At 36.0% G+C, this 24,546-nt stretch overlaps 1 protein-coding gene and 1 pseudogene across 1 annotated transcript in view; both read left to right on the top strand.

Annotated features, from left to right (window-relative positions):
• Nucleotides 1-24,546, top strand: part of CHST9 (carbohydrate sulfotransferase 9) — a 322,915-nt gene that overhangs the window by 87,908 nt on the left and 210,461 nt on the right. The gene's annotated exons all lie outside the window — the stretch shown is intronic.
• Nucleotides 1-24,546, top strand: part of LOC126003909 (39S ribosomal protein L13, mitochondrial-like) — a 117,747-nt pseudogene that overhangs the window by 83,133 nt on the left and 10,068 nt on the right.

Below are 24,546 nucleotides of genomic sequence, written 5' to 3'. Positions count from 1 at the left end.
TCAATCATGTTTTTCTTCAATTCATCTACTGAGTTTTTCAGACCTGTTATTTGACCTGAAATTTCAGTTTGGAGTTTTCTGATTTCTATCTTCATATTCTCTTGATTCTTATTAGTGTTCTCTTCTATACTTTCTTTGAGTTCTTAGAACATCTTCCATATTGCAACTCTAAACTCCTTATCTGAGAGACTGACTAGTTCAAGTTCAAATCATCAGAGTTGCCATCGTCATTCTCTATGTCTGGCGCTGGCCTACGTTGTTTCCCCATTGTCACACTTGTATTGTGGGTTTTTCTACGTGTTGTGGTTGTATTCATTGGCTAAATGATGTGCATGGCCGGGAAGCGAAGTGGAGCAGCTGTGCTCCTCTGGCTTCACCCTTTCTGGGCTTGTAAACTCACCACCAGGGAAGGCTTCAGGGAAGGCGAGCTGTCCGCAGATGAGCCACACACAGGATGAAATCAGGCCAAAAATGGATCACAGCACAAAAGACAGGCAGATAAGGGTGCTGGCATCTGAGTTCCATCAGAATTCAGTGGCTTCTGGGCTTGTAAACTCACCTCCAGGGAAGGCTCCAGGGAAGGCAAGCCAACCACAGATGAGCCACACACAGGATGAAATCAGGCCGAAAAAGCAGCACAGCACAGAAGACAGGCAGATAGGGGTGCTGGCATCTGAGACCAGCATAGTTCCTCAATTTTGTCTCTCACTCTGAAGCATGCAGGATCACCGGCAGGAATGCTAATGAAATCCATTCTCAGGCAGCTGGAAACTGCATGGCCAAAGATGGCTTCTGCGCCCTTCTGACTCCCAGCAGAAACCAACAGGAATCAGTGTGTGTACATCCCAACCCACCTCTGAAGCAGGCAGGATCACCAGCAGGAATGCTGATGTAGGAATACATGATAATTTAAAATCAGATAGAATATATTTTTTCAATATAGAATCAGAGATTAAGTAAGGATGAATGATAATTTTAGATAAGGTAAATTGTCAACCACAGTTTGTTTTAACCTTTTTTCCCTTTGTTTACTGGATAAAAAGAGTTAGGGGTGTGTGTGTTGTGTGTGTGTGTGTGTTTGTGTGTGTGTGTGTTGAATACTTAGCTTTCAGCAAACAGTAAAAAATTCATATATTAACAATCTAGTTTGAAGAGTTTGTTAACTGAGTAGACTGCACTGGGAAATCTTGCAACTAATAAAGTAGGGACGTTGGAGGAGAGGAGGTGAAGAAAGGTGAGGGGAAGTATAAACAGAGGGGGAATGGGATGGAAGGATTAAAGGCTTTCATATGACTGTGGCACAGGCTAGTTGAAGAGACAGCAACAGTACTAATTTGAGGCTATTTCATTTTTGTCAGTTATTTGCATTTTGTGGTGTGTATGATAAGAGAGCTTTTATATTAAAGCCTGATATTTTTAGATTTTATTGTTTTCAGTGATTTACCATAGACATGAAACATTGTAGAATTTTATGGGTGTAGAATAACATTGCTATATTAATGTATGATTCACTTTACCCATCACCAAAGTTCTATTGTCATTTCACTATCAAAATGATACTACCCTACTACCCATTCTTCTCATCCATTTCTTTCTCTCTAGTAACTACCATAGTTTTCACTGCATCTAAGACTTCATTTTGTTTTGGTTTGTAAGTTTATTAACTTTTGTTACTTATATTTTACTTATGAGTGTAGCTATCAAATAATTATCTTTAAGTCCATATTAATTTCACTTAAGATAATCACCTTATGATTTTCATCCATTTTCTGTGAAAATATGTGATTTCATCTTTAAAAAAATAACAACTGCTTTATCTAGTAATCTCTTTGTCCAGCTCCCAACATGAAGCTCACCACAGAGATTTTTGGGTGCAGTCACAGAAATAATTACACTGAGAACTATAGGGGCCGGGTAGGTGGCGCTGGAGGTAAGGTGTCTGCCTTGCAAGCGCTAGCCAAGGAAGGACCGCGGTTCAATCCCCCGGTGCCCCATTTGGTCCCCCCAAGCCAGGGGCGATTTCTGAGCACATAGCCAGGAGTAACCCCTGAGCGTCAAACGGGTGTGGCCCAAAAACCAAAAAAAAAAAAAAGAGAACTATCATAACAAAATGTGACTGAATGAGGGAAGTAGAAAGCCTGTCTAGAGTACAGACTGGTGTGGGGTGGGGAGGAGGGACACTCGGGATATTGGTCATGGGAATGTTGCACACACACACCCCTAACTCTTTTTATCCAGTAAACAAAGGGAGAAAAGGTTAAAACAAACTGTGGTTGACAATTTACCTTATCTAAAATTATCATTCATCTTTCCTTAATCTTTGATTCTATATTGAGAAAATATATAAAACCTTATATATACATATATGTATATATAAAACCTTTATATATATATCTTTATATATATAAAGAGAAAAAATAGTTTCCAAAAAAGAAAGCATAATTTTTATTAATCTTATTCTTTGATTATACTGTTGTTGTCAACTCTTATATTGTCTTTCAAATATGTAAAATATATTTATTTCCTATTATAGAGCATATCATTAAAAATGTACATTAATACATATATAATATCACAAATTATATATTTATATAATTTTGTATACTTGTATAATTATCTATACATTTTGTTCATTTGTCACATTACATATAAATTATATAGTTTAATATTTAAATATTTAGGATAATAGAATTTAATGTATATTAAACTGTATTGTCTAACCTCAACTATATATTATTAAAAGTTTAATAGTTGTAGCTTACATAAATCTAGGAACAAAATATATCCTGTTTTGCACAAGCAAATACTAAATCATAACAAAAATTACCCAGGCTACTCTAATAGCATTATTTAGAATCAATATTTGAGGTCGAGGTCAGGGGATGGGGCTAAAAGATAGAGATCTCTTTTGGTCATCATATTCCAGAAAAATGATTATTTTTGCAGGGGGAGAAAAGATAGCATTATTAAATTTTACTTTATTTAGATCTTCAAAGAGTACACTTTTATCCCAGGATATTTTTTAAAAGTTAATTGCATTATAAATCGCTCATTACATTTAAGACATTTTTATAATTTTAATCTTTTTTTAAAACATATGAGTCATTAAAACCTTCATCAGTTATAAAAGAAATTATATGTTTAGGATACTTGGAATACATTTGGGTTTAATAAGGTTTAATAAGGACCAAAAATGAAATGAATCAGATACAAGATTTTCATGCTAAACTGGTTGCGATAAATCATCATTTTATTGGGAAATATTCTTCTTTACTTCACAACTTAAGGACATTAGTCTCATAAACTTTTACACACTTAAAGTTCATGATAAGCTGCTACATCTCATACTCAAAGTGCTAGGATAAAATATGAAAAACTACATTCTATTTTAAACTTTGTCACTAGGTATGCTACCTTGCATGAGACATGTGTTTCTGTGTCACACTCAGAGCTCAGTTTTTAATATCAAGGATTAATTAACCTGCACTTTCTCACAGATTTGTGGAAACTACTGGAATTAGGGACAATAAGAAAAGACAGATTCATAAAGGAGAATACAGAAAAAAAATGGGATGAAGAGTGGATTGCTTTCTACACAGAGAAAGTATACAATTTAGTCACCCAAAAGTAGGCAAAGTACTGTTTTAAGATATATGAAATGTCAGAAGCCACAAATAGCTTTGTGAGAAAGAGGACCACAGAGGGAACACAAATGAATGAGTGGAAGTGACTCAATAGGTCTCAAAGGAGCTATCTTGCCTTCCCTTCTGAATACATGCTCTCTGCATTAGTCTAAATCACTCTGTAGGTCACTGTGAAAGCGAATGTCTGGATCACTATCTAATCTCTAATTTCATTGCTTACTTACCCTTTCTGGCAATGCATTTCCTAATGATGGCTCCTCAAAAGAGCACATAGTCTTGGCCTTTGAACAAAGGATAGGAGTTTTATTCCCCACTAAAGTTAATTACTAATAGCCTGCTGTTGACAGGAAACCCTATGATTGCACAGTTGGTTAACATATTTTGTTTAAATTATATATATATATATATATATATTGTATTTTGGAAAAAGGTTTGGATCACACTCAGCTGTGCTCAAGACTTATCCTTTACTCTGTCTTCTGTACTCACTCCTGGAAATATTCTAGGGAACATATATGGTAGTATGAGAGAACTGGTGTCAGCTACTTGAAAGCAAGTGAATTAATTGGTGTACTATCACTCTAACCCTTTATCATAAGATGATGAAAGCTGTACAAAACTGATGTTGTTAAGAATGCCATAATAAGGACCAGGTGAGATACAGACACAATGTTGGAGGGTTATTTGATGGTAATGAAGGATCAGAAACTTTTTTCATCAAAACCATGCAAGTTAGCACTATCGTTACAATTTTCCCTAAATAAAGTAGGAAGAAAAGAAGATAAGGAGGGAGGCAGGAAAGTCCCATAATTTTATTCACAGCACTGTCCCAATCTCTGGCCCCAACAAACTGAGAATGGTATTATTTGGCGGGAAAAGAACTCAAAGAAATACATTTGCAATACTGTATAATTTTTATTAGTAGTATAGTTCATATAATATCTGTTTACAAGAAAATATGTGTATAAGTGGACCCACACAGTTCAAACAATTTTAGTTAAGGGTCAATTGTGGTTGTTTGGAATTTTTGCTACTAAGCTTAAATCTGCTGCCCATCAGTGCCCAACACATGTGCTAAACTAGTTGTTCACTTAATGTGACATTATTTTCGGGGTGTACCTGTGTACAGATAAATATTTCCATGAAAATGTTACCCAACTAGATTTGTCTACCACTGGTAGTAAGTGATTAGCCACTCCCCTCAATATTCATACCTGAACCTTCAGTTCATTGAGGCTTGTCTCCTACTGACTATAATTCTCAGAACATTGAGAGCCACATTAAAGTGGATCCCTGCTTCTTTATTCTACTAGGCAATTGCTTGTCAAATTCCCACTCCCAGAGAGAGAAGACTTAGATACCATTTCTAAGTTAGTTTTATGGTAACTAATAAAATAATGCTTCTTAAACTACTATGTGCATGCATCTTTCTTACTTTCCTGCAAATAAAACTCAAAATATTTTAATTCATCCCAGAGTTGCCCAGTCATGAAATCTAGTTAATGACAATGACTCAATCCCTCTGCTGAATTTAAGTAGAATATAAAACTGTTTTACTTAAACTTTTACTTAAAGGTTTAAAATTTTCAAACAGAAAGAGAGCCCCCTGCTGGAGCAATAATTACTTTTTTTTATGAAAAGCTCAGAATTTCTTCAATCAGTACTGGGTGGGTTTTGATCTAAGCGATGCTGAGCATCCATGTCTCTACAGAATTGGCCAGTGTGTGAGATAGCATGTGTATATGTATGCATGGTTTATTAACTCATATCATGTCTTCAGCTATGGTAAATATTGCCAAGAAGTTAAGAAGCCCTCTGGCATTTAAATGCTCTGCTCTGTATGCTTATCATAAATGCACTGGAACAAGAAAATCATAAAGTTATTGTTAACTACCCTGATTATACAACATCTCAAACTGAGGGTGCTACCAAGAGTTATGCCAGATGTAAGGCTTAAGGGTGTGCTGTATTCTGGGTTCATAGGAAAGAGGTTCAGTGTGGAGTGCTAGAAAGCAAAAGCACCAAGATGTAAGGCTAAAGCTGGCTCATCAAAATCCACAATGGAAGATGTTTCTGTGTTTCTTTCTAAGCAAAACTTCACAAGCTTGCTATTAGTTTAAAAGCAAGAGTTGCAAGCCCAGCTGTAGCCCAGTCAAAGAACATTCCTCTGAGCAATATGGAATGACTTGACTTTCATCCCATAAGGTTCCTCTTACAAGTCATGTCTTGGTAGATAGAAATAGCATAAACTTTAAATAGGGGACTGCAAATATGTAGAATCCTGCTGATTATAAAATGTCACTTATAGAGAAATGTTCAGTGGGAAAAGTGTAAACTGAGAGATTATCCTGATTTGGAAATGTCCATAATTAAGTTACAGAATTATAAAAAAAAAAACCATAATCCCCAGGACTTTCATTATATTATGTCTATGTAATAATTATATATTTTCAAACAGTATTATCATTTTATGTGACTAGTAAATACACAATTTATTTTGTTTTGTTTTGGGGGGACCACAACCAGCAGTGCTCAGGGGTTACTCCTGGCTCTGTGCTCAGAAATTGCTTCTGGCAGGCTCAGGGGACCATATGGCATGCTGTGGGTAAAACCCAGCTCCATCCCGCATCGGTCACATGCAAGGCAAATGCCCTACTGCTGTGCTATCACTCCAGCCCCTAAGTACACAATTTATTTTGTCCTGTCAAAATAATTTCCCAACATTGTGTTTATATAAAAGTGCATATTTTTCTATGAAAATGTTGATCTTTTACTATTTTTCAATAAACAGTTTTGGACTTATAAAAGTGGTATTTAATACTCTAGCAAAATACAACAATGTATTTATTTTGCACTTGATAAGACATTGTCTTAAGATAAATATTACATTGCAAGTATTCACTGTAGCCTGTGTCCCTGTGCTCAAGGACATTAGACACACATCTACATAAGAAAAACCTTAAATGAGTCTATATGTTCAAAGAATTAAAGACAGCTCTATTATCTTTTGGACTTTTACCTTGAAGGTTGAAAAAAAAATACTAATATACTTTAATAGTGATAACTAGATAGAGATGGGCACAATTTCAAAAAAATTATACATCTAGCCTTAAAAGTGAAACTAGTCTGGTTACACAAGGCTAGAAGCATTGAACTTAACTATTAGCATAAGGCACCCTATAATTAGTGAGAGGATATTGCAATCACCCAGGCTGGAAGGACGTGGACAATAATGTTTCTACAGCCCAGAAATCAGGGCTGGTTGACAAAACTATCCACAGGAGCTGACATATAGAAAGAAACTAATGGAAATGTCACATGACCCAACAGGATGATGGGGGATTGATATTCACATCAATTAAAGTTGCTCTCTTGGGGCCAGAGCGATAGCAGAGTGGCAGGGCGTTTGCCTTGTATGTGGCCAACCGGGGACAGACCCCAGTTCCATATGGTCCCCTGAAGTGATTTCTGAGCTCAGAGCCAGGAGTAATCCCTGAGCGCCACTGGTATGGCCCCAAAACAAAAACAAACAAACAAAAAAAAGTTAAAGTTTCTCTCCTCCTTTTGCCCTTCAACTGTCCATCTATATTTAACCACTAATCTAGTCTACCAAGGACTAAAGGAAAAATTGAGACATTTTGTTTCTTGTAACATGAAATAAAACAGAGAAGAGTAGTAGGAAATGATTTAGAGAGCCAGGCAGGCAATAATAAGTCAAGGCCAAAGGACATGTTACAAGTTTACTTCTACAGAGTGAGTTAGAACAAGTTCTTACCTCTTCTCTTCAAAGTTAGTAATGGACCTAACAGAATGCCTAATATAGTCTCAAGAAATAAATCTTTGTTGAATAAATGCACAAATGAATGAATGAACTAAATATACAATTGCATAATAGTTCAAATCTTGGAAATTCTGAGTAAAAGATTAAGAGGACAGTAGAGGGCCATTAATGACCTTTAAACTGGAAACATTCTTATAATGTTGCTTCTTTTCTGAATGATAAGGAGATAGCTTCGATATATTTATTCACTTTAGATTGTCTACCTAATTTGTAGGTCTTAGTGAAAAATAAAAATGTGAGATCCTTTGTTCAAACATTATTAAGACTATGACAGCACAATGTAAAACCCTTGAAGCTTGTCTGAGTTCACTGTAATTTATTAGATACACAGATATAAATTTACTAAGATTAGTATTAATTGTTGAATTTCAAATAGAGTTGCTACAAGATGATTCTAAATATCACTGAAGATAGCTATCACTACTTAATTTATTCTTTTTATTTATTTGGTGCTGCAGACATGTTGCATTGCTAAGCAGAACCTTCGTGGGGTCCGGGAACCTTTCACAGGGAGAGAAGCGGGAGCATGAGTGGACGAATATGAAATATGAAATAATGAAATAAATGAGACCAGACAAAAATACATTGTATGGGGACCCTCGTCCAAGGGACAAGAGAAAAATTTACTTTTCAGCTGACGACATTTATAAGCACAAACTCTGGTATGCAAGGTGTCCTCAAAGAGCAGAACAGCAGTACAATGGGGGAACCAGGCCTTAAATTTACATATTAAAGGACCCTTCTTCAGGTGAGAAAGAACTCTGCTGGAGGGCAATGAAACCAGAGCTAGAGATGTTTTTGGTTTAGCTAAAAGCAGGTTTTTCAAGAAACCAGGAGGAGAGAGACAGAGATATTTATGATGTTTATGTAGTAGCCAGAAAATAGATTTTAGGGGGGACGGAAATAATTGTTTACCATCATAGAGCTAGACTCAGAAAAACAAGCTGCTGGCGCCAGGTTATATGAACTAGCCAGCAGGGAACTTTTGGCGGGTTTTTGGTACTGACATTCCTTTGTCTGTAGGAGAGCTGAGACTGAATTTCTATAGTGTCCAAATAGAGAGAAAAATGTAATGTTACAGCCATGTTGAAATTACCGCCAATGATCCACGCAAAGAGTCAAATGATTTACTTCGCTAAGCGGGCCTTTTGGCAAATAATTCTTTGGGAGGAAGGCATTGCCCCAGGAAGGCAAAAAGCCATGTCTGGCGCATGCCCCCCTAAGTGGGGGGGGTAACAATTTGGTGCCAGAATTGAACCCAGGACCTTGTACAAAGGACACACTCTATATGGAAATATATTTTTATCCTGATTTATCTTTAAATGGCCATTATCTTGAGATTTTCTAGAATTAACTCTTTGTATGAAAAAAATTCTTCTATAGAGGTTTTAAAAATCATGATATGTTAAAGGACTATATGACTGGTTTCCGTACTTTTATTCATTATTCATTAAATAAATTATTTTGAACTTCCTGCAATCTACTTGGAACTAATATAGTCCTATGTATTTACAAATATTCAAATTAAAGGAGTGTACTTTTTGTTGCTATTTGTCTAATATATTCACTTCAATTTAGACAGTTCCCCAAAGTTGTTTTTTGTGTTATTTACTCAATCATTTTTTTCTATCTGATTCCTGCTTGTTTTGCATTTTCACAATTTATGACAGATTAGTTAATAAAAGTATTTCAGAACTGAGATCTCACTGCATGTAATCCCTGGGGTTTGAACAAATGTTCTAGAGTGTATCTTGTAGCTTACAGTAGACTTAACTATCCATATAGTACTTGTTATTCACAATATATCCAGGCTTTATGCACAGTAAAAAAGGAATGTTGAATTGGTATTTGATATGAGTGTGCATGTTGGAAGAGGACTGCTGGAGGAAGTTTTAGTAAGCTGGCTGTAGAGTAAAGTCTAAAATAACCTCCCTCTCTTTTCAGAGTGACATATTTATAGTCCTTGAAAAAAGATCAAGTGGCTAGAGGAGCAGTGCAGAGGACATGATTACAGGGAGTTTTTGAGAGAGTAGGAACACTGGTAACCTAATTTTATGCAGTGTGTCTCAGACACTGTGATTGGAGAAAAGGAACTGCTATAAGGAATAGTTGTTTGGGAACTAAATGGCTCATGTTCAGCTTAGGGATCCTGGTCCCTGAGGACTGAGCAGTAGAAGCATTTTATTTATCCAGGTAGGGAGAAAATTCTTCCCCCCCCGAAAACAATGACTACAAGAGAACAACCCCAACTGAGTGATGGTAACCTACTAAATAGACATCAAAAAAGGTCAATTCCACAGGCTATAAAACAAGGAACTAGGGCTGAAGGGTGAAACCACCTAACCTTTGCCAGGATGACTGCCTGACTGTTGGGTTGCTTTTAACACAGTAGTTATTCCAAAAGTGGATTCCAGTTGGGATGATTGCCAGACTGTTGGGTTACTATTAGCATGGTAGTTATTCCACAAGTGATTGGCCTTTGTATCTTCAGGGGAAACTAGGTGACTATACTGGAAATAAGCATTAATAAAAGATCTCTGTTAGACCTAAATACATAAAGTTTATTGAGGAAAACAGGAGGAACACTCCAAGACTTAGACCCCAGTAAAGTCTTCAATATGAAAGGATGCCAATGGCAAAAGCTATAGCATCAAATTTGAATAAATGGGACTCTACATCAAAATAAAAAGGTTTTTTATGGCAAAAGAAACACAGGCTAAAATTAAAAGACTACTAATTGAATGGGAGAAAATGTTTGCACTCAACACATCAGATTTGATATCTGGGATATACAAAGTACAAACAAAGGTTAACTCCACAAAACCTAAAACCGCCATCAAAAAATGGGGAGAGGAAATGAACAGATATTCTCTGAAGAAGACTAACAGATGGCTATCAGACACATGAAAAATGCTTATATCACTTATTATTAGGGAAATCTAAATCAAGACAACAATGAGATATCATCTTACATCAGTAAAGAATGCACATATCAAAAATACTGAGAGCATCTGTGTTGGAGGGACTATGATGAGAAAAGAACTCTTAACTACTGCTGTGAGAAGCTGCCTGGCCCAATCCCTGTGGAAAACAGTATTGGGGGCTCTCAGGAAATTCAAAAGTAAGTTTTCATATGACCCAGCAATCTCAATTTTAGGTATATATACCAGGACAGAAAAAAATATTAATCCAAAAAGATGTATGCACACCACTATTCATTGCAGCACTAAGTAAAATAGACAAGACTTGTAATAAACCTATATGTCCAACAACAAATGAGTGGATGATGAAGATGTGGTACATACATACAATAGAATATGACATAAATATAAGGAATGATGCAATCATGCAATTTGCAGCAACATGGATGGAACTAGAAGATATTATGTTAAATGAAGTGAACCAGAAGAAGAAGGGTAAATACAGAATGATATAACTTATATGTGGTATTTAGAATAACTGCATGAAGAAATGCAATTGTCTAAATGGACTATTTATACCAATTGTCTCAAACACCTTTGGCTCAGAGTATAGCAAGAAGAAAAGAAACTGAGTGGAAGAGGGGGAACACAAACATGAAAGGATGGGGGCCAGGGGCAAAGAAGTCTCAGGTACATTGGTAGTGTTAAAAAAAAGGATAGAACTAAATACCTAAAGACTAAATACCTAAATAGAACTAAAGACAACAATAATGAAATCAAAATACCTAAACTTTAACAATCTAGTAAGCTTAGAATAGACCTGTTATACTGGAAGGCTGGGGTGGAGTTGGGGCAAGTGGGTTATATGGGATGCATTTGGGAAACATTGGTGGAGTGACGTGGACACTGGTGGTGGGATTGGCCCTGATTCATTGTATGTCTAAAATCCAGCTATGAAGGACTTCTTAAATCACAATGGTTTCAATACATTTTTTTTTTAAATCAAAGCTCTCCGGGGCCAGCGAGGTGGCACTTGAGGTAAGGTGTCTGTCTTGCAAGCACTAGCCAACCAAGGAAGGACCGCGGTTGATTCCCCCGGCGTCCCATATGGTCCCCCCAAGCCAGGGGCAATTTCTGAGCTCTTAGCCAGGAGTAACCCCTGAGCATCAAACGAGTGTGGCCCGAAAAACCAAAAAAAAAAAAAAAATCAAAGCTCTCTCTCATGAATTCACCACAGCCTTCACAAGTGGGTCCTTGAGAACCCTACTCCAATCCATTCCCAGGTTCAGCAATTTTCTATAGCTCACTTCTTATGGCAGTGGGGCAAGCAGTGCCTGGAAAACCTGTAGAATATACCTGAACTGGAAACCTTGGTAATGTGAAACACCCAAATTGCCCCAGCTTAGGCACCCAAAACTTCCTGGAACATGATTGACTAAAGAAGGAACATTTCTACACTAACAACTAGCACGACAAAGTTAAAGAATGAGAGAAATAGAATGCCGGTCGTGAATACTCATAAAGTTGGGGGAAGAGGAGGGGAATTGGTGGTGGGAATGTTGCACTGGCGAAGGGGGGTATTCTGTTTATGACTGAAACCCAACTACAAACATGTTTGTAATCATGATGCGTAAATAAAAATTTATTAAGAAAAAATAGAAAAGTAAAAGAAGAAAACTCCACAGCATCTCCTAGAAGCTAGTGTTACCAGAATCTGGAAAAGCAAACATTGTCACCATAGCCAAATCTAGCAGGTTTCTAGTTTAAGCAGCATGTTGGATATGGACTAAGTCTATTATGATCTAGGCCCAAGTCCTCTCAGTAATTCTATCTTTTCCTGAACCTCAGGGTGAAATCTCTACTTGACAAAAACTGCTGAAATCAGAACTAGTCTGCAGCTGAAGGGTCAGTTGTAGTGTGAGATTTCTGGAAAAATTTCAGGTAGAATTTACTATGAGATGATGATCATGATCATGGTTATCGTGATTATAGGTCCCTCCAATCCAGTTGACACACACAGAAAGGCCTGTGCCTTGCAACTTGATGACAGCTACCTTATTCTACAACTTGCCTACCCTCCTGCATTGTAGGTTGGGTGACTTACTTACACTGACTCTTGAATTACTGTTACACTGAAAGCAACACAGCTGCTACAGCCTATAAGTCAATATCTGGTCGGTACCCAAAGCTGGGCCTTTGCCCTGCAACCTTCCTCTGAAACACAACTACTTCAGGACTAGAAAGAATAGCTAAATAGCATGACCCATAAAAATAAACATTAAAAATACCAAGCACAATGAGCAGTCAGAAATTCACTCCAGTTAATGGATTAGGACAAATATATGGGGAAATACTAATGCAAAGAACTGAGTAAACATCTCAAAGATCTCAAAACAATTGTCTTTTTTTTTTTTTTTTTTGTGGTTTTTGGGTCACACCCGGCAGTGCTCAGGGGTTTTTCCTGGCTCTGTGCTCAGAAATTGCTCCTGGCAGGCACGGGAGACCATATGGGATGCCGGGATTTGAACCGATGACCTTCTGCATGAAAGGTAAACGCCTTACCTCCATGCTATCTCTCCGGCCCCAAAACAATTGTCTTAATATGCTTACTGAACATACAAGAAAAATAGATGACCACAATGAGAACTATAGCAGGCCCAGAAAAAATATAAGGAAGTTCTCATCAGAAATTATAGAACAGGGAACTGGAGAGATGGCATGGAGGTGGGGCATTTGCCTTGTATGCAGAAGGATGGTGGTTCAAATCCCAGCATCCCATATGGTCCCTCCAGCCTGCCAGGAGCGATTTCTGAGCATAGAGCCAGGAGTAACCCCTTAGCGCTGCTGGGTGTGATCCAAAAGACAAAAACCAAAAAAAAGAAAAAAAAAACAGAAAAAGAAAAAAAGAAATTATAGAACAGAAGAATAGACTATAGATTAATTGAACTAAATATATAGTAGCTGAGGTTTTTTTTCTAAATCTTGTGTGGAACTGGAGAGAATTATTCCAAATAAAATGTGAAAAGGAGAAAGTAAATACTGAATAACTTCTCTTATTATGGGGAATGCAAAGAAATAAAATGAAGGAACATACAAAGTCAAACCTAATGGTCTATCTCTCATTTTAGTTTTTAAAATATTCTTTTTCTAAACCCTGTAGTTACAGACATGTTCTTAGTTGGATTTTAGTCAAAAAATGTACACCCCTTTCACCAATGCAACTTTCTGCCACCACAAACATTTTATTCTGACTGCTAAACAAAGGCTACCAGATGAGGAGGGCTATTGGCAAAGAGACAGTCCCCTAGACTGATTGCAACTTAGTTACTTTGGTCTAGATATGGTATGATAACTTACATTGGAAAAGATAAGAACCTGTATTTATAAAATATAGTTTCATAAGCCAACATCACCACAGTAATAATGATATGATAATAATATTAGTCTTTTAGAAATTTGTCTTTCTAGCTTTTAGATTTATATATATATATTACATTTATGTGTATTAAATTCTTAGAAATGTTTGCAGTTTTCTGAGTTAAAAGATAGCAAAATGAATAGAATACTGTCTTATGTGGGATCATTGCTTTTTAGAACTATTATTATAATATATAGCATAGGAAACTAAAGAATTTAAAATTGGGACTGGAATGATAGTACAATAGTCAGGGCATTTCTTTGCACAAGTCTACCCAGATTTGATCCCCAGCACTCCATATGGTTCCCTGAGCCCCACCAGGAGTGATCCCTGAACCCCCGAGACAGGAATAAGCCCTGAGTATCACCAGGTATGGCCCCCAAATAAAATAAAGCAAAAATAAAAAGAATTCTAGATCTTAATGTTTCTCACTTAAATTATGAATAGAGCACTGATAATCAAAGAGTTAGCAGTAATTAAAGATGCCAATTCTATAAATTGATTCATTTATAGTATTTAATTGTGCATACAAATAGTGGTCTGTTTAGCTTTATTAACACAGCATATTTAGGTTAGCCCTGACATCAATAGTAAGAATTTCCAGCCAATTTGGCAACTTGAATTGATATAAAAGAATTTCCTCCCTGACTCTAAACACATCAACTACAACAAAATATAATAGGTTTCAAGCTGAGTATGAAACAACAGAAAACTTTTGTATGCTAGAGACAATGAGGAATTAAAAATAAGAAATATGAACAGGTGTTGAAGCTGATACCATTCTATATCCACATTCAAAGAGAAATTCAGGCCATGAGTCCCATGAAAAACACAAAAGGGAATTGTGGTCACATTTGTGAAAGGATCTGGAAGAACCTGGCAACTGTCAGGGACACAGCATGATCAAGTAAGCAAAGGGCCTTGAGAATAGAATAAGCCACCCAGAAAACTTAAACCTCTAGTTTATGTGTTGTGTGAATATGAGATACACGTCCAATACACTAATGGTAGTTTGATAAAATTAAAAAACACAGGGTTCATAATTGACAGGACATCTGTATCATCAAAAGTGCATACAAAACTACTCTGCTGAAATATTTCTATAGTCAGGGGTTATGGAATGTTCATAAAGAGGTAAACCCTTTGAGGTAAGCTTGAGTTCAAAGACTTAAAGCTATATAAAGATCTGAAATGACATTAGGAAGAATGAGCATACAAAACTCTGAAGAAATTTTATTCCAAAGTACTGAAAACAATAATCAAGAAAATGAAGAGAACTTATAAGCCTCTTAAATATTTAAAGAAATAAAAGCATAAAAATATAAAACATGGCTAGGATTTTAAAAGAGCATATACTTTGATTAAAATCCAAATGAAAAACTAGATCTAAAATAATAGTTACTAAAATAAAAAATTAATAAATTGGACAGATGATTAATTGCAGTTTTCAGAATTGTTCATTTGGAAGGCAGATCTGAGGAAATAACAGTAAAGTTGAGAGAAACTAAGAAATAAAATAGTGTGTTGGTTAACTTGAGGACAAAGAAGTCTAACATATAGGTAAAGTTGAAAATAAGCAAAAATAATAATAAAAGCAAAGATTATTGTGAATTTTCCAGAATTAAATAACTTGAATATTAAACATTAAAAATATTTTAAAATATTAAAACTAGGGGCCAGTGCAGTAGCGCGGTTCCATCCCCGGGAGTCCCAAACGGTCCCTCAAGCCAGGAGTGATTTCTGAGTGCAGAGCCAGAAGTAACCTCTAAGTGTCACCTGGTGTGTCCCCCCCAAAGAAACAAATAAAAACAAAAACAAAAAAAATACTAAAACTAACAAAACATCAAATACCAAATTTTTGTTGACTCATCAACCCTTTACATGATAGACAACTAATTTGATAACTATAATTAGCCTAATAAATTTGTTTAATGACTAAGACTTAAGAACAGTGGAGAAAAGAATGTTTTTGGAAAAAAATAGTATGTTTTTAGCAGCAATGGTATTAGAATACAATAAATTATTGTCTTCAAAATGTTATCAAAACTAATTGTCCCTTATCTGTGCCTAGCTGAAATTACCATTTTATTTATTGGGGGATTGGGGCCACTTTTAGTTACTCCTGACTCTGTGCTAAGAAATTGTTCCTGGCAGATTGAGGGGACCACATGGGATGCCAGTGATCAAACTCAGGTCAGCCACATGCAAGTCAAATGCCCTACCAGCTGTGCTATCACTCCAGCCACAGGAATTACCATTTAAAAGTTAGGAAAATGATATTTTTCAGGTGTATAGAAACTAACAGAGTCCATTTAAACCGTCAAGCAAAGACCAAGATCAAATGCAATGCCTTCCTTTCTTACTCAGGATGGTAATATTATTGAGATAACACACACACACACACACACACACACACACACACACACACACACACACACACACACAAGTTTTATGGGCCAAAGTACAGGGGATAGGGTGTTTGCCTTGCATGCAGCCAATCCGCATTTGATCCCCACTCCCCCTGTTTCCCATATGGTCTCCCAAGACTGCCAGAAGTAATCTCTGAGCACCACCCGGTATGGTCCTACCTGCCTCCTCCCAAAAAAAAGCATACTAGTTTTAATTTGAATTCTAGAGGTTTGAGAGCATCATTAGAAATGTTTGGTAAATAATTCGAGTTGACAATTTTGTGGAAATACAGACTTGAAAGGTATTAGCATTCAAAGAGCACTTGAAGGTATGAGATCTGTGGTTGTCCATAGAAAGCATTTTAAATGACAATAAAAGAGGTCCTAGATAAGAACCATAAAGGACCCATTGTTTACTGGATGAGCAAAAGAAAAATGTGGGGGAAGTGCAAAGAATTTATTAGAGAGAAAAGAAAAAAAGAAAATTACATCATGCTCACAAAAAAAATGGACATTAGTAATTGATGATATCAAAATGGAAAAAACTTTCACTGTCTTTCTATGAAAGGAAATCTTTGGAATTTAAAGAAGAAAGACATTGGAATAAAGGAAATAAAATAACTTTGGTGAGCTGGGGACTTAATGAGAAGTGAACAAATAAGACATGAACAGGTCTCACAAATATTAGGTAACTGAGGTGAGAGAGAGGGCAGGACTTGGAAGCAAATGTAGTGGGGAGAGAATTTAATTAATTTTGTATTTTAAATAAGAGACATCATATTTACAAACTGATGAATAGGATTTGATGGAGAGCAAATAGTACAGTATTGTAAAAGAAAAGAGGTATGCAGATTAAGGAAAGAGTTCACTGGGTCTAGAGAAAGCACAGTGAGTGGATAGGGAGTATGGTTTATTAGTGACCAACTCCAATTTGATATCAAGCATCCCATATGGTCCCCTGAGCACCACTAGGAGTAATTCCTATAGAGACAAAAGTAACCTCTGAGTAACACTTGGGTATGGCTCCCAAACACAAAACAAACAAACAAACAAACAAGAATAGTCAAGGAATAACTCAAGTTCTGTCACTGAATGGAATGAAAATTTCAGAAAGCATGGAATGCTCACTTAATGTTTATTGTGAGAAACAAATGATGTCAATCTGTATAAAGAAGAAAACATGAAATGTGTCTAATGAAAGAAAGAATGAGAATTAACTAAAGAAATCCTGAAGAATTTCCAGGACCTTGAATAGTCTGTTCAAAGTTAGATGCATGGTTTTAGGATGTGTATCCATGAAGGTATCTTAATTGTAAAAGTGTTCACTTGGGTAATTTGCTGCATATTACTTATTGGATAAATTAAAAGTATATAAAATTAATCTAAGAATGTGATTTTACCAGGCAAACAGAAAAAGAAGAGTGTAAAAATTCTAAAGGCATCTCTGATAAATTAACAGGGAAATTACATAATTACATTACTTTACATGTACCTTATTTACTAATTGATTAATCTAACGGATTACACCAATTTATATAGGTGTATAATTTATAATTATGTATTGCATAATGTGCAATATATAGTATATTATACAAATGTATAAATGCATAATGTATAAATTGCATAATGATCACTTCCAAAACCTAGTTTGTTTTGCTTATGTTTGGGGGCTACATCTGAGGCTCTGTGTTCTGGGCTGCTCAGGGGTCACTTCAGGTGATGCTAAAGAGACATTGCAATCCCTGGCATCTAGCCCAGGCCTTTGCACCCTACACGCAAAGTGTATGTCCAGTTATTGAGCTATCTCTCCAGCCCCAAAAGTCTAATTTATATCCAATACCAAAGAGTGACCCCTTTCCCATTCTGCCTCAAAACCCCTTTCACTCTGATAACGACCCATCTTGTCTCTGAATTTGAAGTTGATTGGATTTGCTTTCTTTCTTTCTTTCTTTCTTTCTTTTTCTTTTCTTCTTTCTTTCTTTTTCTCCTTTCTTTCTTTCCTTCTTCTTCTTTCTTTCTTTCTTTCTTTTCTTTTTCTTTCTTTCTTTCTTTTTCTTTCTTTCTTTCTTTTCTTTCTTTCTTCTTTCTTTCTTTCTTTCTTTCTTTCTTTCTTTCTTTCTTTCTTTCTTTCTTTCTTTCTTTCTTTCTTTCTTTCTTCTTTCTTTCTTAGTTTTTTGTTTTATTTGTTTATTTTCTACAAGTCAGTAAAATCATACAGTATTTATTTTCTCTGTTAGACTTACTTCAGTTAACAAAATACCATTAGAGCCCATTTATGTTTTTAAAGTGGCAGGAATTTTTCTTTAAAAAATAGTTGATTGTCTTCTTTATTCATAATTTATCCATTCATGGATATCTTAGTGATTGTAAGAAGTTCTGAACATAGGGAATGTATATATCTTTTTTGAGTTTGTGGTTTTTTTTTTCATATATTCAGTACAGAAGTGGAATAGAAAAATTAGATAGTACTTCTATTCTTAATTTATTTTGCTTGTTTTTAGGCCACACCTGGCAGCACCAGGGGTTACTTACTCCTGGATCTGCTCACAGAAATTATTCCTGGCAGGCTCAGAGACTATATGAGATGCCAGAGATCAAACTCAGGTCAATTGCATGTAAGACAAACTCCCTGTCTGCTGTGTTGTTGCTCCATCCCCCTTCTCAATTTTTAAATAAATATCTATACTATTAAATATTTTTACTTTTGGCAAGATAAAATAATTTCATATGTTGCAATAGGCATAAATTTCTTATATGTCCAAGAACCATTTTTGTAGTGAATGAGTAAAACAATATCATAAAATATCTCTATTTTTATTTATTCTATATTCTTCAATTAATTTACACAAAATATTTATTTATACTTGAGTTTTTATTCACCATTTTATTATTAATCCTTGTAGGAACAGGATTTAAGTTGAAAGAAAAAGATGGAGACGGTAAAAGTTTAGGAAGCAGGTTTGGAGGTATAGTACAGCAGGTAGGCCATTTGCCTTCCATAAGGTAATCTGGTTTGATTTCCCAGTACTACATATGTTTTCCCAAGCCCTGTTCGAGTGATCTCTGTGTATAAAGCCTGAAGTAAGCCCTGAGCACTGACTGCCTGGTGTGATTTTAAAAAGGTGGGGGCCAACATTAATGAGAATTTTTGCATTGAAGAGGAGGAAAATAGATTATTTAAAAAAGAGGGCTGGAGCAGTGGCACAGAACAGTAAGGTGTCTGCCTTGCTGGCACTAGCCTAGGATGGACCATGGTTCAATCACCTGGCGTCCCATATGGTCCTCCAAGCCAGGAACAATTTCTGAGCGCATAGCCAGGAGTAACCCCTGAGTATCACAGGGTGTGCTCCCCCTAAAATAAAATAAAAAAATAAAAAGTATTACAGGAGCTGCAGTGATAGGACAGCCAGTAAGGCACTTGCCTTACATGTGGTTTATTCAAGTTCCATCCCTGGCACCCCACATAGGACCCCGAACATAGCAAGGAGTGACCCATGAGTGTAGAGCCAGGATTAAGCCCTGAGTACAGCCAGGTGTGGCCCAAAAACAAACAATAAAATACAATGTAATACTATAAATGAAAAGAATTCCCAAAGTAATATAATATGCAATCATTATAGCTTTATTGTTATCTCATAGATTATTTAACAGAAAAACTGCTTTGTGTTTTAGTGCCCAGACCACATCTTAGTGTTGTTGCAGTAAAATGATTTAATAGTTTAGAGGGCTAATAAATCAAAGACTGGGTAGAAATTTCTAGAATAAATCTACTTGTCAATCAAAATATGTTAGGCTTAAATTTTGATGTCTCAAAGTAACTATTTAATTTTAAAATTTACCTTTACACCAAGGTAGGTAGACTCCATTGAAAAATAGAGATGGGTAATAGAACCAGAAGTACTTGGGGTCGGTGAGGTAGCATAGAGGTAGGGCGTTTGCCTTTTATGCAGAAGGACAGTGGCTCGAATCCCGGCATCCCATATATTCCCCTGATCCTGTCAGGAGCGATTTCTTAGCATAGAGCCAGGAGTAACCTCTGAGCGCTGCCAGGTGTGACCCCAAAACAAAACAAAACAAAAAGAACTAAAAATTATTCTCCTTTTAAAAACTGCTGTGGTAGATAAAAAGGTATATAAAATTTAAAAAGAAAAATTTAAATATGTTGGGTATTTGAAATTGACATGGTTGAGTTAGTTATTGAATTCCTTTAACCTTTTAATAAGGTTTTTTATTCTCTTTCATTTTTCTTTTCAAATTTTTAAAGAGAAGGAAAGTGTCAGGCAATAGTATGTTGTTACTGCCACAAAATATTATCAAAGCATAACTACAGAACCAGAAAATATTTCTCTGTAAATTTAATGCAATATCAATTAGATCTAGGTATTTTTAGTCTTCAAATAGATGCTTAATCTTCTAAACAAAATTGCAGTGAATGAACTCAAAAAAAGTCTGTTGTAGTAAAGTGTCATTACAGTTTACCAGCCAAATAACCAACTAGAGACTTTTCCATAGGTAGTCTATCTATCTGAAACTAGCTTAATTATATAAATATTTATTTGAGCAAGGCAATGATAAGTGGTATTATTTTAGTTTCAAGAAAACAATTAGCTCTCTCTCTCCACTCTCTCCCTCCCTCTCTCTCCCTCCTCCTTCCTTTCTCCCTCAATCTCCCCTCTCCTCTTTTTCTGATTCTCTCTCTCTCTCTCTCTCTCTCTCTCTCTCTCTCTCTCTCTCTCTCTCTCTCTCTCTCTCTCTCTCTCCCCTCTCTCTCGGTTTTGGGCCACAGAGGACCATACTCAGGGGTTACTCATAACTCTGTTCTCAGAAGTTGCTCCTGGCATGCTCCAGGGACCATATGGGTTGCTGGGAATCAAAACCAGCTCCTCTGGGATCCACTGTGTGCAAGGCAAAGACGCTACTGCTGTGCTTTCTCTCTGACCCTCTCCTCTCTTTTTTCCTCTCTCTTTCTCTCCTCTCTCTATCTCTCTCCTCTCTGCACTCTCTCTAAAAAAATAAAGAAATAAAACTATTAAAAATTACATCTTAACAGACACTTTGACAAAGAAGAAATACACATGGCCAAAAGACACATGAAAAAATGTTCCACATCACTAATCATCAGGGAGATGCAAATCAAAACAACGATGAGATACCACCTCACACCCCAGAGAATGGCACACATCACAAAGAATGAGAATAAACAGTGTTGGCGGGGATGTGGAGAGAAAGGAACTCTTCTCCACTGCTGGTGGGAATGCTGTCTAGTTCAACCTTTATGGAAAGCGATATGGAGATTCCTCCAAAAACTGGAAATCGAGCTCCCATACGATCCAGCTATACCACTCCTAGGAATATACCCTAGGAACACAAAAATACAATACAAAAACCCCTTCCTTACACCTATATTCATTGCAGCTCTATTTACCATAGCAAGACTCTGGAAACAACCAAGATGCCCTTCAACAGACGAATGGCTAAAGAAACTGTGGTACATATACACAATGGAATATTATGCAGCTGTCAGGAGAGATGAAGTCATGAAATTTTCCTATACATGGATGTACATGGAATCTATTATGCTGAGTGAAATAAGTCAGAGAGAGAGAGAAAAACGCAGAATGGTCTCACTCATCTATGGGTTTTAAGAAAAATGAAAGACACCCTGGTAATAATAATTTTCAGACACAAAAGAGAAAAGAGCTGGAAGTTCCAGCTCACCTCAGGAAGCTCACCACAAAGAGTGATGAGTTTAGTTAGAGAAATAACTACATTTTGAACTGTCCTAATATTGAGAATGTATGAGGGAAATGTAGAGCCTGTTTAGGGTACAGGCGGGGGTTGGGTGGGGAGGAGGGAGATTTGGGACTTGGGTGATGGGAATGTTGCACTGGTGATGGGTGGTGTTCCTTTTATGACTGAAACCCAAACACAATCATGTATGTAATCAAGGTGTTTAAATAAAAAAAAAATTACATCTTAAATTTAATATTGATAATGGAAGAAAATTTCTCTATAAAAAATTAAATCATAGGTACGATACCAAATGTGATCTGTCCATATGAAACAGAATTAACTACAATGTACAATGTAGATTATTTAACAGAAAAACTGCTAAGGTTTTATTAGACATAATCATTGGTGAAACTTAAATTACAGAGCATGAATGATTTCCTGGAAATCATGTTTGTAAAATTTAATGGGACATTTTTTTTTACTTTTATATATGACTTTAAATAACTAAATAAATACTCATACAGTTAAAATAATTTTGAATCTATAAGGAAACTAGATTCAAAAGCAAGGAGATTTATGTGAAATTGAATGTAAAATATCACCAGTCCTTTAAGAACATCAGTAAATAAAAAAATTAGGAAGTATATAAATAATGTTAGCACTTTGGACATAAGGTGCATATGATAGGTTTAAGGAATTATAATAATCTTTGTTTTAGTGAGACTTAATGTTATAAAATTAGAGTCAACATTTATTAAGAAGTTGTAGCACAACAGTAAGGCTTTTGCCTTGCACATAGCCGATCCAGGACAGATGGTGGTTTGAATCCCGGCATCACATTTGATCCCCGATGCTTACCTGGAGAGATTTCTGAGCTCAAAGCCAGGAGTAACCCCTGAGCGCTGCCAGGTGTGACCCAAAAACCAAAAAAATAAAAAATAAAATAAAATAACATATCAAGCACCTGGGGACACACTCCACTGCACTCAGGGATCACTCCTTGTGTTGCCATTTTTTTTTTCATTCTTATAAGAACTCTAGTAATTTAGTATATATGTCATCTTAACATTCTTACATGGAAATTGGGCCAGATCAGTTTATTAATAAGGGAATGAGGGATTCAAATGGTGGCTCTCTTTCAACTTCTCTATAGTGATGCCTAATAATTCATACTTAAGGCATGCAGATGAACTTTTACGATTTCTTCCTTTTGATCTGGGTTGATCCAAAAGCCTCCTTCTTTGATTGGATAGCCCCATCCTCCTAATACCCAAATAAACATGCATGTATGTGTAATATGGTTATTTGCCCCATTCTGTGGAAAATGCCTCTGACCTTTACTCCGTCCCAGAGTTCATGATTTCTTTTATCATTGATTGCATTTTCCATTTTTGCCAAATTATTGATTCTATTTTAGTTTATTATCTCTGCAAACAAAATATTCTTCAACATACATCAGTCCAAATATATCCTTTTGCATACCCAACATATACTGATTGCAAATTAATAGAAAGAGAATTGGAAACAACTTAGTATTGAACGTGGTTCATTGTAATGAAATTTTCAAGCATTTTAATTGAGAAAACATGATTCACAATAGATTATCTTCTGTTTGGCATATAGTGTTACAGTGTTAACACATCACAACCACCACTAGAGAGCCAGTATCCCTTTATTACCGTCTCTTAGTGCCTTCCCACATTTCCTTTCCTCAAGCCCAGCTTAGCACATTCAGTTCTGCTGACAGAATCTCAGTATTTGTTTCAGTGAACACTGTCTATATTTTATTTTTGTTTTGTTTCTTTATACTGTTCAAATGAGTGAGATATGATCCTCATCACTATTTTTCTGATTCATGGAATGGAAGTAACCCAAGTGTGATGGGGTGGGATGTTAACTGTGGTGTTATCTGAATGGTGAGCATAAAAAATGTGTGCAGTGTGATGTGGTCAAGCTAACTCTAGATGATAATGGCAGAATTTATAACCTGCATTCTTTTCTACTGTGAGTTAACTATTTCAAGTACGTGATCTGGATTTCATAACTTCTCTCTTTCTCTCTCTATCCTTTTTTCTCTTTCCTCTCTCCCTCTCTCCCTTCCTCCCTCCACCCCCAGGATTTCTAACCTTCTTTTCCAGAAAAGAAATCAGCTTTCCTGTTAATGCTCAAAGTTGGTATTTCTTTTTAAATCTACTTTGAAGTATCACAACAGAATTTCTCAAATTACTAATTTATATATCTTATATATTCAGACCTCTAGGAGAAGTCACTTAGGTGTCCATGTGAATGTAAGTAGATTATACATCTGATTGAGTACCCCTAGCAGAGATAAATAGCTACTATGTGATTGCTTTAACTGGAGGATGAACTGATTTTTTTCAAAACATAATATGCAAATCACCTATTACTTTAAAAACTCTGTAGCAAATAGTGAATTGAGGAATTTAAAATCAAAATGACAGTTTGGGGCTATGTAAACAGCCAGTTCAGATATTTTATGAAAAAAAATAAAAACATATTTTGCACAACAAAGAAAGAGGAATAGGATTGACCCATTTCTGAAAGGCTTCAGAACATTTTG

The sequence above is a fragment of the Suncus etruscus genome, chromosome 3 (genome assembly GCF_024139225.1).
Source record: "Suncus etruscus isolate mSunEtr1 chromosome 3, mSunEtr1.pri.cur, whole genome shotgun sequence".
Taxonomy (NCBI): domain Eukaryota; kingdom Metazoa; phylum Chordata; class Mammalia; order Eulipotyphla; family Soricidae; genus Suncus; species Suncus etruscus.
Note: the sequence above shows the minus strand (reverse complement) of the source record. Positions and strands in the feature narration are given on the sequence as shown.